Raw genomic sequence first — 11,949 nt, forward strand, 5'->3', positions numbered from 1 at the left:
TGGAGGAAAACGTCTTCGTACAGCACCAACATAACGGTATTCATTTGAGCGGTATTTTTTTTACGAATTTTTTGGAAATATTCAGTGGAGGTTATTGAAAGTTCAGCCCGGCCGAACTTAGCTTCTTTTTATACCCTACACCACAAGGTGGTCAGGGTATTATGTCTTTGTGCATTTCTTTGTAACAGGCAGAAGGAAACGAGATAGACCCATAGTTCCTTTTGATGATCTGCATAGATTCACATTCTGAGTCGATTTATGCATGTCCGTCCGTCCGTCCGTCCGTCTGTCCATGTATTTTTGTAAACAGAGTACAGGTCGCATTTATTGCCCGATCCAGATGAAATTTCGCAAAGATCTTTTGTTTGACCCAAGAACGAACCCTATTGAAATTGGAGATAATCGGTCAAAATTTAGATATAGCTCCCATATATATCTTCGTCTGATTTGCCTGAAAATATGTATGCCAAATTTGATCGAAATCGGTTCAGATATAGCTATAGATCCCATATATATTGTTCATCCGATTTGTTATTTTTGTCCACCGCCGCCGTAATATGCACCCTGTAACAATAACATTTGGGGAAATATAGCAAATATATCTTAGAAATACATTTGCTAAATTTTATCGAGATCGGTTCAGATTTAGATATATCTCCCATGTATAACTTCGTCCGATTTACCTTTTATTGTACACCAAACGTCTAATATTTGCCCAAATGGGATGGAATTTGGCACATACGATCGAATTTAGTCTAGAAGGCAGTATGCCAAATTTGGTGAAGATCGGTTCAGATATAGATATAGCTACCATATATACTGTTCATCCGATTTGTCATATTTGTTACCCACATCCGTAATATGCACTCCGTAACAACGATATTCAGGGAAATATATCAAATACAGTTCAGAAATATTATTTGTAAATTTTATCGAGATCGCTTCAGATTTGGATATAGCTTCCATATATATCTTTATCCGATTTCAAATTAATTGTGCACCAAATGGGCAATACAGGTCGGAATTTAAAAGATACAAATGCTTCGGCATCTTTAGTCTTTTGAACTTTAAATTATAATCACAGAGTGTATGATTGAATTCTCCCATAAATCTTTTAATTGTTATGTGGAGCTCTACTAAAATAGCAAGGTGGTGTAGGGTATCATAAAGTCGGCCCGCCCGACTTTAAGACTTTACTGGTTTATTTATTTATTTGTATTTATTTATTTTTTTATTTATGAAAATTTCCAAATACATTCCGGACCGGCCGAACTTACTTCTTTTTCACTTGTTAAATATACCATGATACAAATATAAATACTTTTTTAAGATGTTTTATGACATTTCTAAGAAGAGGGGTATTTATTTTTTATCTTTCTATTATAATTACGAAAAAAATATAATTCAAAGTATAGAAAATTTCTTTTGTCGATGTAGTTTATACCCAGGATTAATATCTGTATCATCATATAATTCCAACTAGGCGATTGTGGCGATGCAAGAAAATAATTTAATCAATTTCGATAGTTCATTGAAAAAATATGAAAATTTGAATAACCATCCCATGGACACAATTTCGGGACGCGCAGTTCCAAAAAATAATATAACATTTTTATTATTTTCATTTTGTTGACAGGGGACAATTTATTTTCATATTTTAAATATCAACTACTGGTTGGCAAGTCACAAAACATACAATAGTTAATAATCTGCACAAATTGGGGTCAATTGTCTTATCCTTGGAAATGTTGTGTTGCATTCCCCCAACGATAACAACAACAGCAGCACATGCACACGCACACAGGGGATGCAAATTCCTCGTGACATTTGATGTATGCACCCAAAATGATTACGTTTTATATTCCACAAGAAAGGAATTTCACAATCCTTTTACGAATTTATGATGATCCGCATATAAAACTCAATTTCAGTGATATTGCATTGCTGCTGACATTACTTTGTAACACCGCACTATGTGCCCACAATATACCCACACCATGCCCCCTTTTTTCTCATACACGCACACAGTGACAAACACGGAGAAAGAGCAACAACTAATTCGAGTTTTAAATAAATGTCACGATAATTTTCAGTATCATTTGCAATACAACAAATTGCATTTAGTGTTCCCATGTTACAGTGAACGATGACAAGAAGTGCGACTATGACGACAACGACTACTGCTATCCTACGATGCTATTCACTAAATGTAAAAGGATGAGGATGATGATGATGGTGGCGGTGTTGGTGACTCGGTAGTGGAAGGAAGTGTGTGTGGATACGGATGCTGTCACCATTGTTGCTGTTGCTGATTCTTCTGCAACTGCCGTTGCCAATGATGTCGTTGAGGAACACGAAAATAAAATGCATTGTACCAAATTTGCATACATATGAAAAAAAAATGAATGAAAACGGCGGGGCAGGAGTTCAAATCGGAATGAAAATGAAGAGAGCGAAATGAGTTCGAGTGAATGAGCGAGGTTACTTAAAAACATGGTGCGGGTGCTTAACTTAGCGCCTTGAAATATGCAAACAAATTTTTTATTTGTTAAGGGGGACATTTGTTGGTGTGCGAGAAATGATGGCAATGATGAAGCACATTGGGGGAAATTTTATGAAAAACAGCGATAGCCGAGGCCGACTATTAGGATATCACTACTCATATCCTATCCTAGATACGGACGACTATATTAGGAAATAGTATAAGGACCTTTTAAGGGGACGCTGCTCCCTGTCGATCAAAGGACGAAACAATGTTCTTTTACGGGAAAAACTTCCGGAACGAGTTATATCTCCAAGGAATAATCACAATTTTGACTTCCCTTTCAAGGTAACGTGGAAGATATATATGCGACCTATGTATATCTATATCCAAATCAGAACATATCTCGATAAAATTTGGCAAAGTATTTCTGAGCTCTGGTACCAAATATCATTCTTGTGGAGTGCATATGACGAATGTAAGGGACTCAAACCCCAATCCATATCCAAATCTGAGCCAATTCTCACCAATTTCAATAGCAGATGGGCAATATCGGCCCACTCCATCATGTCCCTTTCCCACAAAGGGTAAAATTTTGAATGATTAAAACTTTAATAAAATGTGAAATTCGAGTCCGATTGTCTCAAATCTCGCACATCCAAATATTTTTATCAACGCAAAATACAGTGTGGAGATGGGATATATCGGTTCAGTCCTTCCCTCCCCCACACAGGTTCAAAATTGAATAATCATCTCTCTTATAAAATGTGTGAAATAAGAGTCCTATGGTCTTCGAATTTCACACATCCAATTATTTTACCACCACAGGATCTGGTATCAAGAACGGGTGGGATGGCCCACTCCTTCAACGGCTCCACAACGGGTTAAAATTTTCAATAACCATGACACTCATAAAAGGTGAAATGAGCATCCGATTCTTTTAAAACGTGTCACATCCTAATGTTTTCATCGACACAAGATCTAGTATGGAGATGGGATACATCCGCCCACTCCTTCTGGTACCTCCCCCACAACGGGTCAGAAATTTGAATATTATAACTCTCAGAAAATGCAAATTTCACACATCCCATCTCATTTGATATCTATCTACTCATTCTGGTACATCCTCCACAACGGGTCAATTTTTTTAAATAATTACATCTCTCTCAGAATGCGGCATCTGATTCTTTCTAAACTTCGTACACTCCAATATTTGTACTAACACAAGATAGGGTATGAAGATGATAGATATTCGTCCTCCCCTTCAGGTACCTCCCCCACAAAGGGTGGGAATTGCAAGTATTCATATATCTCATAACTTGCAGAACAAATCAGCGATTCTATCTGAACTTGATGTATCCAAATATCTCTCGCAACAAGGGATTTGATGTGAATAAGGAATCCAGGGGCACACTCCAAGCATTTATTCGCATAAAATTGGAAATAAATGTTCGATTTCCTTTAAATGTTACACACAACAATATTTTTATCAGTATTAAATGACGAATATTGGTACGTTGCAACATTTATATCAAACTTAGGTAAGGTACGAAATGGACAATATTTATTTACTTTTTCGGAACCTCCCCCATAAAGGGTGAACAGCTTGAAGAACTATAATGCAAGCATGCGGAATGAATCTGTCCGCAAGACCGACGGATTTTTAACTAGTTTATATAAGTGATTGGAATTTGGATTGTAAAAACGTGTACACCTCGATACTGGAATTTCAGTATTTAGACACAAATTTTTACAAGAGGCTAAAAAAGTTAATCCAGCCATATTTAACGAGCTATTTTACTTTATTTTTATCGTTATGGCTTCCATTTTATTATGAAATAAACATTCAATGTTTCAATGACGGTTTTCTCTTAACACAGGAAGAACACTCTGAACGCAGGAAGAAACCCTACTGGTTGACCTTTTAATGCATATCTGTTGGAGTAATTTATTTATATTGATTCACTGTTTTTATAATACCGTGTTACATTGAATGCAAAACATGTCAAGTAGGCTTTGTAAAATATTATTCATGTATACATATTTTTGTCAATAAAATTTTTTTTTTTTTTTTTTGTTACAAACTTCCAACTGCAAACAAGGTCTTCAAATTTTCTTAACAGGTTATGGGCCCAGACACACATAAATAAAAGGAAGAATATTATTTGAAGGAAATCCCAAGGATTCAAGAAGCTTAGAATTATGGAGGACATCAAAATATCCAAGCTGAATGGAGTTGAAAGTTGGACGCTGTGGAAGTTCCAAATAAGAGTAATTTTACGTGCCAGCGATTTATGGGGCATTGTGGATGGAACTATCCGGAAGCCTTCCGAGACTTCGACGAATGAATTGAAGTTGTGGAAGGCAAATGATGCGAAGGCGCAGAAGATAATTGTTGTTGCTATTGAAGAAGAACCGCTGATGCATATTATCAATTGCGAAACAGCTGCTGATATGTGGTCAGTCTTGGAGAGCATTTATGAACAAAAGTCGGCAACATCAATTCATCTACTGCAGCAGCAATTCTTTCAATACACAAAGGATCCTGGAGACAGTATATCGGTGCATATATCAAAATTGCAGAAGATAGCAAAACAATTGTGCGATTTAGGTGAACAGATAACAGACAACATGCTCATAACTAAGATTTTGATGACTCTTCCGGATGAGTATCGTCACTTCTTTTCATCGTGGGAAGCAACGGAGAAGAAAGAGCGGACTTTAAAGAATTTGTCAAGTCGTCTCTGTATGGAGGAATGCAGATTGGGTATCAAGCCAGATAAATCAGAAGCGTTTGTTGCAAAACATGGTAAGAAATCTCAAAATAAATACAATAGACAGAAGGATAGCAAGAAAGAAAACTGTTTCCATTGTGGCAAGTCTGGTCACTGGAAAAGGGATTGTCCGGAAAGGAAAAATATCAAGAAGAAGCACAATGAAGGTACGGCTTTTATGAATGAAATTATGGTCGTGACTGCAGATGAAAACGAAAAGTGGTACGTGGACTCAGGAGCAAGTGACCATATGAGCAAAAATTTGTCGTGGTTTCAAAACTATGTAAAATTCCAATCACCAAAGAATATTCGAATCGGTAATGGTGCAGTAATTCCGGCATATGGTAAAGGTGACATTTTGATTGAAGCATTTGATGGTAAGGTTTGGAATCCAAAACAGATACTTGGCGTTTTATATGTTCCAGATATAAAACTCAATTTGTTTTCGTCAAATACATGTCTTGATAAAGGATATACCATGAAAGCAGAGGGAAATGAATGTGTGTTCGCATATAATGGAAATGTGGTATTGAAAGGAATACGAAAACAGTCCAAACTTTTCGAGTTGATGATAAGGGTGAAAGTTCCAACTATTGCTGAAGCCAATACTGGGGAACAGGTGAATAGTTTACGCATTTGGCATGAAAGGTTGTGTCACCAAGGAAAAGAACATGTAAAGGACGTATTGAAAAGGAATAACATTGAATGTACTGGAGAAGATTTCTTTTGTGAAGGTTGTATGATGGGCAAGCAGCAACGAAAACCATTTAAAGAAAGTCAAAATAGAGCTTGTCAGCCTGGTGATCTCATTCATACAGATCTTTGCGGTCCCATGCAAGAATTGTCTTTGGGAGGATCCCGGTATATGTTACTATTCAGAGATGATTATTCGAATTATCGTCACGTATACTGCATTAAAGAGAAATCTGAAGTTCCGATGGTCATGAAAAAGTACTTGGATCAAGTGGAAGCAGAAACTGGAAAAAGGGTTCGCATTATTCGTTCTGACAATGGGTCTGAATTCGTTAACAAGCAGGTATGTGAAATATTGAGTTCCTATAAAGTAATACATCAAAGAACAACCCCATATACTCCGGAACAAAACGGTCGAGCTGAAAGGGATATGAGAACTATTGTCGAAGCTGGAAGATCAATGGTCCACAGTAAAGGACTTTCATTGAAATATTGGGGTGAGGCCGTGAACAACGTTGTGTATACGCTAAATAGGACTGGCAGATGTCCCAATAAAGACAAAGTTCCCTATGAATTGTGGTTTGACAGTACTCCTGATATTAGCGCCTTACACATATTCGGCTCAACTGCTTATGTACACGTTCCAAAGGAAAAGCGACGGAAGTGGAATGCAAAATCTAAAAAAGGAATTTTCGTGGGTTATGAAGAGCATTGCAAAGGGTATCGCATATGGATACCAGACGATAAACGAATTATGATATCTCGGGATGTTTTCATAAAGGAAGAAGACTCACATTGTACACCGAATAATGAGCAGAATAAAGAAAATTATGCGCAAATAAGATTTATTGAAAACCATGAACACAGTGAGGATTCAGTTTCTGAAATAAATAGTGAAGAAATTTCTGAAGAAGGTAATCGGTCAACTCGGCCAGATGTTAGTGAGTCTGTACAAGATGTTCCAGAAGTGTCAACCCAACCATCCGCAACAAACAAGAAAAGACATCCGTATAATCTTCGTTCGAAAGTATTTGATGATATTGATGAAATGTTTTACGCATTCATAGATGAAGCCGATGAGCCTAATTCCTTTGAAGATGCTGTTTCATGTGAGTATAGTAAGCAGTGGAAGCAAGCTATGGATGAAGAGTACAACTCTTTGATTAAAAATGGAACTTGGGAGCTAGTAGATTTGCCAAAAGGAAAAAGTATTATATCAAACAAATGGGTGTATAAAATAAAGAAGAACAAGGATGATGCTATTGAACGGTTCAAAGCACGATTAGTTGTTCGTGGATTTACACAAAAATTTGGACAAGATTACGAGGAAACATTTAGTCCAGTGGCTAAGTTCACGTCAATTAGAATGATTTTGGCTTTGTCAAGTTTGAATAACTACCATCTGACACAATTTGATATAAAGACGGCTTTTTTATACGGCACACTTGAAGAAGATATATACATGCAGCAGCCAGTAGGATACGAAGATGGTTCTGGTAAAGTATGCAAGCTGCTAAAGGGGTTATATGGTCTCAAACAAGCCTCGAGATGCTGGAATAAACGATTCAAAGAAATGCTAATAAAATTCAACTTTAAAGCTAGCAGTGCTGATGGGTGTGTATTCAAAGGAGAAATAAACAATAAACTAATTATTTTAGCAATTTATATTGACGATGGTATAATAGCTGCAGAATCGAAAGAAATTGCGGATATATTCCTTGGCTATCTACAAAGTGAATTTGAAGTAAAGAGAATTGATTCTTTATACTATTTGGGAATAGAAATAAATCAAGAGAATAACAAAATTTATATATCACAGTCATCGTATACAAAGAAGTTATTACGAAAGTTTAACATGGAAAATTCAAAACCAGTGAGTACACCAATAGAAGACACTTTTATTCCAGGACAACATACGAAAATGATAAAGTTCCCTTATCGAGAAGCAATTGGTTCACTAATGTATTTAGCAGTTGTGACGAGACCTGATATAACATTTGCTGTTTCGTATTTAAGTCGTTTTCTAGATTCATATGGTGATGAACATGTAACATCAGTTAAACGTATTTTCAAATACCTAAGTGGAACAATCAATGACGGCATTATTTTTGAAAATAACAGCGACATTAATCTCAAGTGCTACACCGATTCTGATTATGCTGGAGATCGCGAGAATAGACATTCAACAAGTGGATATGTTGTAACATTTGCAGGAGGTCCAATTTCATGGTTTTCTCGCAAGCAGTCGATAGTAGCTCTCTCAACTACAGAAGCAGAATATGTTGCCGCTTGCGAAGGTGTCAAGGAATTAAAATGGTTACAAAGGCTTTTGGATGAACTTAGCACGAGTGATGAAATTTCTATGCCGAAAATGTATTTAGATAACCAAAGCGCCATGAAGCTTATAAAGAATCCACAGTTTCATAAGAGGACCAAGCATATCGAAGTTAAATATCATTATATACGAGAAGTCTATGAAAGTAAATTTTTTGAATTGTTATATGTGCCTACAACAGAACAATTAGCAGATATTTTTACAAAGCCATTAAAAAAACAGCGATTCAGTGATATCAAGAACAATTTGAACATCAAGAAAAGGACAAAATAAATAAAAGTGGAAGTGTTGGAGTAATTTATTTATATTGATTCACTGTTTTTATAATACCGTGTTACATTGAATGCAAAACATGTCAAGTAGGCTTTGTAAAATATTATTCATGTATACATATTTTTGTCAATAAAATTTTTTTTTTTTTTTGTTACAAACTTCCAACTGCAAACAAGGTCTTCAAATTTTCTTAACAATATCTTTTCTTAAGAATTTTTAAGTGAATCTCCCATAGTGCATTACGTGAAATGTACTAAGCATCTTCAAATCAAAGCGTGTGGGTGATGTGGAATTTTATTATACGTGGTTGACTTCAAAAGTTTTATAAAAATATTGCAAAATTTGTATAATTTCGATTTAAAAAATAAGTGGGAATGTGAAACAATGAAATAATATTCATTAAGATAAGAAACTCCATGAATATATTAATAATGGGTAAATTCTAGAGGTGACATTTCGAAATTCAATGTTTGACATCAAATTGAATAGGCTGAGCCCATTTGGCTCTTAACTAACCTTAAAGCCGTAATATGTTCCCGATATTTCCCATTTATATTTGATCCGATTTCAAGTTTTTATTTAATTATTAAATTTGTAATATGTGCCCAAATGAGAAACACATCTGTAAAACACAATCAGGGTTGTGCAGGGTATAAAAAATTCAGTCCTTTCCTTATTGGTTTCTTATTTTCACCCCATCCTGTAACATCGACCTCCATACATACGTGCTGGTAAATGTTGCAATGTACAACATAAACATATTACGAAACTATGTTGGGTGTTGGAATGATTGGTTAAGAGGTGTCATGCAGAAGAAGAACAACACCATGGTATTTACAAAGTGCGGTGGCAACTGTATTTGTAGATTTTCGTAGCAAAAACTGCCACCATAATTTTATTTAATGTTGGAATTAGGGATGCAATGTGAGTTCCAAAATAATATCAAGTTTGGAGTTAGTACCGTTATATTGGCGATATACGATATCGTAGACCTATACAGTCAATTCTCTTTCAGGGGGTAAAGTATTCACAATGAACTCCTTGTGTGGAATTTCAGACAATTCCATTGAAAAAATGTGGCTAAAATCACCAAAATTCCGAATATTGGGGGGTACCATATGGGGGATATACGATATTGTGGACGTACATACGTGTACCAAAAGTACTAAAATTCACTAAATTTGATACAATTTGCAATGATTTGAACGGAAATGGGTAAAATCTTGAAATTCGGTATGATAATCATTTCTTGTAAATGGGGTTGATGCAAGGAGGTGTTTTTGGAAAAGACGTTGTAAGTGTAAGAACTATACTAAATTTGGTACTATTCCGTTTTGAGTGATCGGATGAAGCAGGTAATTTGAAGTGTTGATATTGCGGTCGCTGCTAGTAGGTAGTAGGATTAAGATAAAGGCACTAAATGGTACTAATATTGCATGAAATCTGAAATTCGGCATTATGGTGACTGTTATTGTATATAATTGAGAATTGGAGGGGTTTTGGAAAGACGTACCAAATAGTACTATATTAGGTGAAGGGATAGGGCTGGAATTACTCCAATTTGATACTGAGGTGTCTGTTGGTATGTGGAGTTTAAATTTGGAAGCCATTTTGAAAATGTGTACAATAATTGTACGAATTGTACTAAATAGTAATAAATTTGGTACTGGTTGAAGGATCAGAGTTGAAATCATGAAATTTGATATAAATGTCACGGTTGGTGTTTCCGGTTAAGATATGGAGGTGGTTTTGTGAATGTGTACAATAATTGTTTGAAAAGTATCAAGTCGTACTAAATTGGGTAAAGGGATAGAGCTGGAATCTCGAAATTTGATATTGTGATCTCTGTTGGTATCTGGGATTAAGATAGAACTGAAACCTTGAAAAGGAGGGTATATTAGGAGGAATGTCATTTCGTTTGTAAAATCCCTAAATATTCGTCGTAGACCCCATAAAGTATGTATTCTTAATAACCACAAAAATTTTAAGTCGATTAACCGATGTCCGTCTGTCTGACCATTCGTCTGTCTGCTGAACTCACGATACATCCCACATTATTTAACGCAGAACTTTAAAATTTGGCACAACACTTTGTTTTGTGTGGTAGGATTGTATTGTAATCGTATTGTTGGTATTGAAAATGAGGGTCCACGATTTCGTATATTCGACATATAGCGGAACCTCCTGATATTCGGTAATTTGATAATTTTTGCGACATTTTCCATGGATTTCTCTAAAAAATGGTATTAATAGCTATTAATGGGTTCCAGCTCCGGTGGTGGAACATTGTATATATAGCCCCACTTTTTCGTATAGCCTCCAAATAACGGTACCTCCCAACATTCGGTATTTTTGATGATTTTTACCACATTTTCAACGGATTTGTCTAAGAAATGGTATTTGAAGTTCGTAATAGATTATAGCTCCGGTGGCGGTTCATTGCATACATAAATCTAAGTTTTCGCATGTCCCATTTATAAGCGTAAGGGATTTGTTTAAAGATTGGTATTTGCAGTTCATAATGGATTCTAGCTGCGGTGGCAGAACATTAGGTATCTAGATCTCCATTTTACTCCTCACCTACTTTAGGGTTTTTTTTTTTGAAAACTGGTGGAGGGTATTAAAAGTTCTGCCTGGCCGAATTTAATGTTTATACACTACACTACATAGTGCTAAGAGTATAATATTTTTAAGTATTTGATTGTAACATGGAGAAGGAAGCGTATTGGACCCATAGTTACTTTTGAAGATCTTCATAGAATCACTTCCTAAGTTGATTTATGCATATCAGTCTGTCCATGTACAGGGTTGCCCATATTCGACGGACCCATGTTTTGTTATGCGACTTGTGTGCGGTGGAGCGCCGTTGACTTCTTCTGTTGAATGTAAATTTCAATTATTTCAGAGCGCTCGCGTGGAGTGTATTGGTTCATGGTAAAAATCTACTTGGACTGACGCTTTAAACGCGGTATGTCATTAAGCGATGTGACATCTCTGTCAAAAGTTATGGCGTTGCCAGATGGGTCCGTCGAATATGGGCAACCCTGTATTTATTGTGCACCAAAAAGCAGGCCGCATTTATTATTCGATTGATATGAAAGTTTATGAAAAATTAGCCAAAGGACGAACCCTATTAAAATTGGTAAAAATCGGCTCAAATTTAGATATAGGTCTCATATATATCTTCAATCGATATCTGGTTAATTGTGCACCAAATAATTACTATCAGTCCTAATGACCTGTATTTTTTTGGGGGTTTTATGGCCCTGACATGTTTAATATATACTCCACAATAATGATCTTTGGTACCAGATATAAAATTCAGCTGAGAAATAAGTGTCCAAAATTTTGTCAAGATCGGTACAGATTTGGATATAGCTCCTATGTATTTT

Source organism: Musca domestica, unplaced genomic scaffold (genome assembly GCF_030504385.1).
Source record: "Musca domestica strain aabys unplaced genomic scaffold, Musca_domestica.polishedcontigs.V.1.1 50, whole genome shotgun sequence".
NCBI classification, from domain to species: Eukaryota; Metazoa; Arthropoda; class Insecta; order Diptera; family Muscidae; genus Musca; species Musca domestica.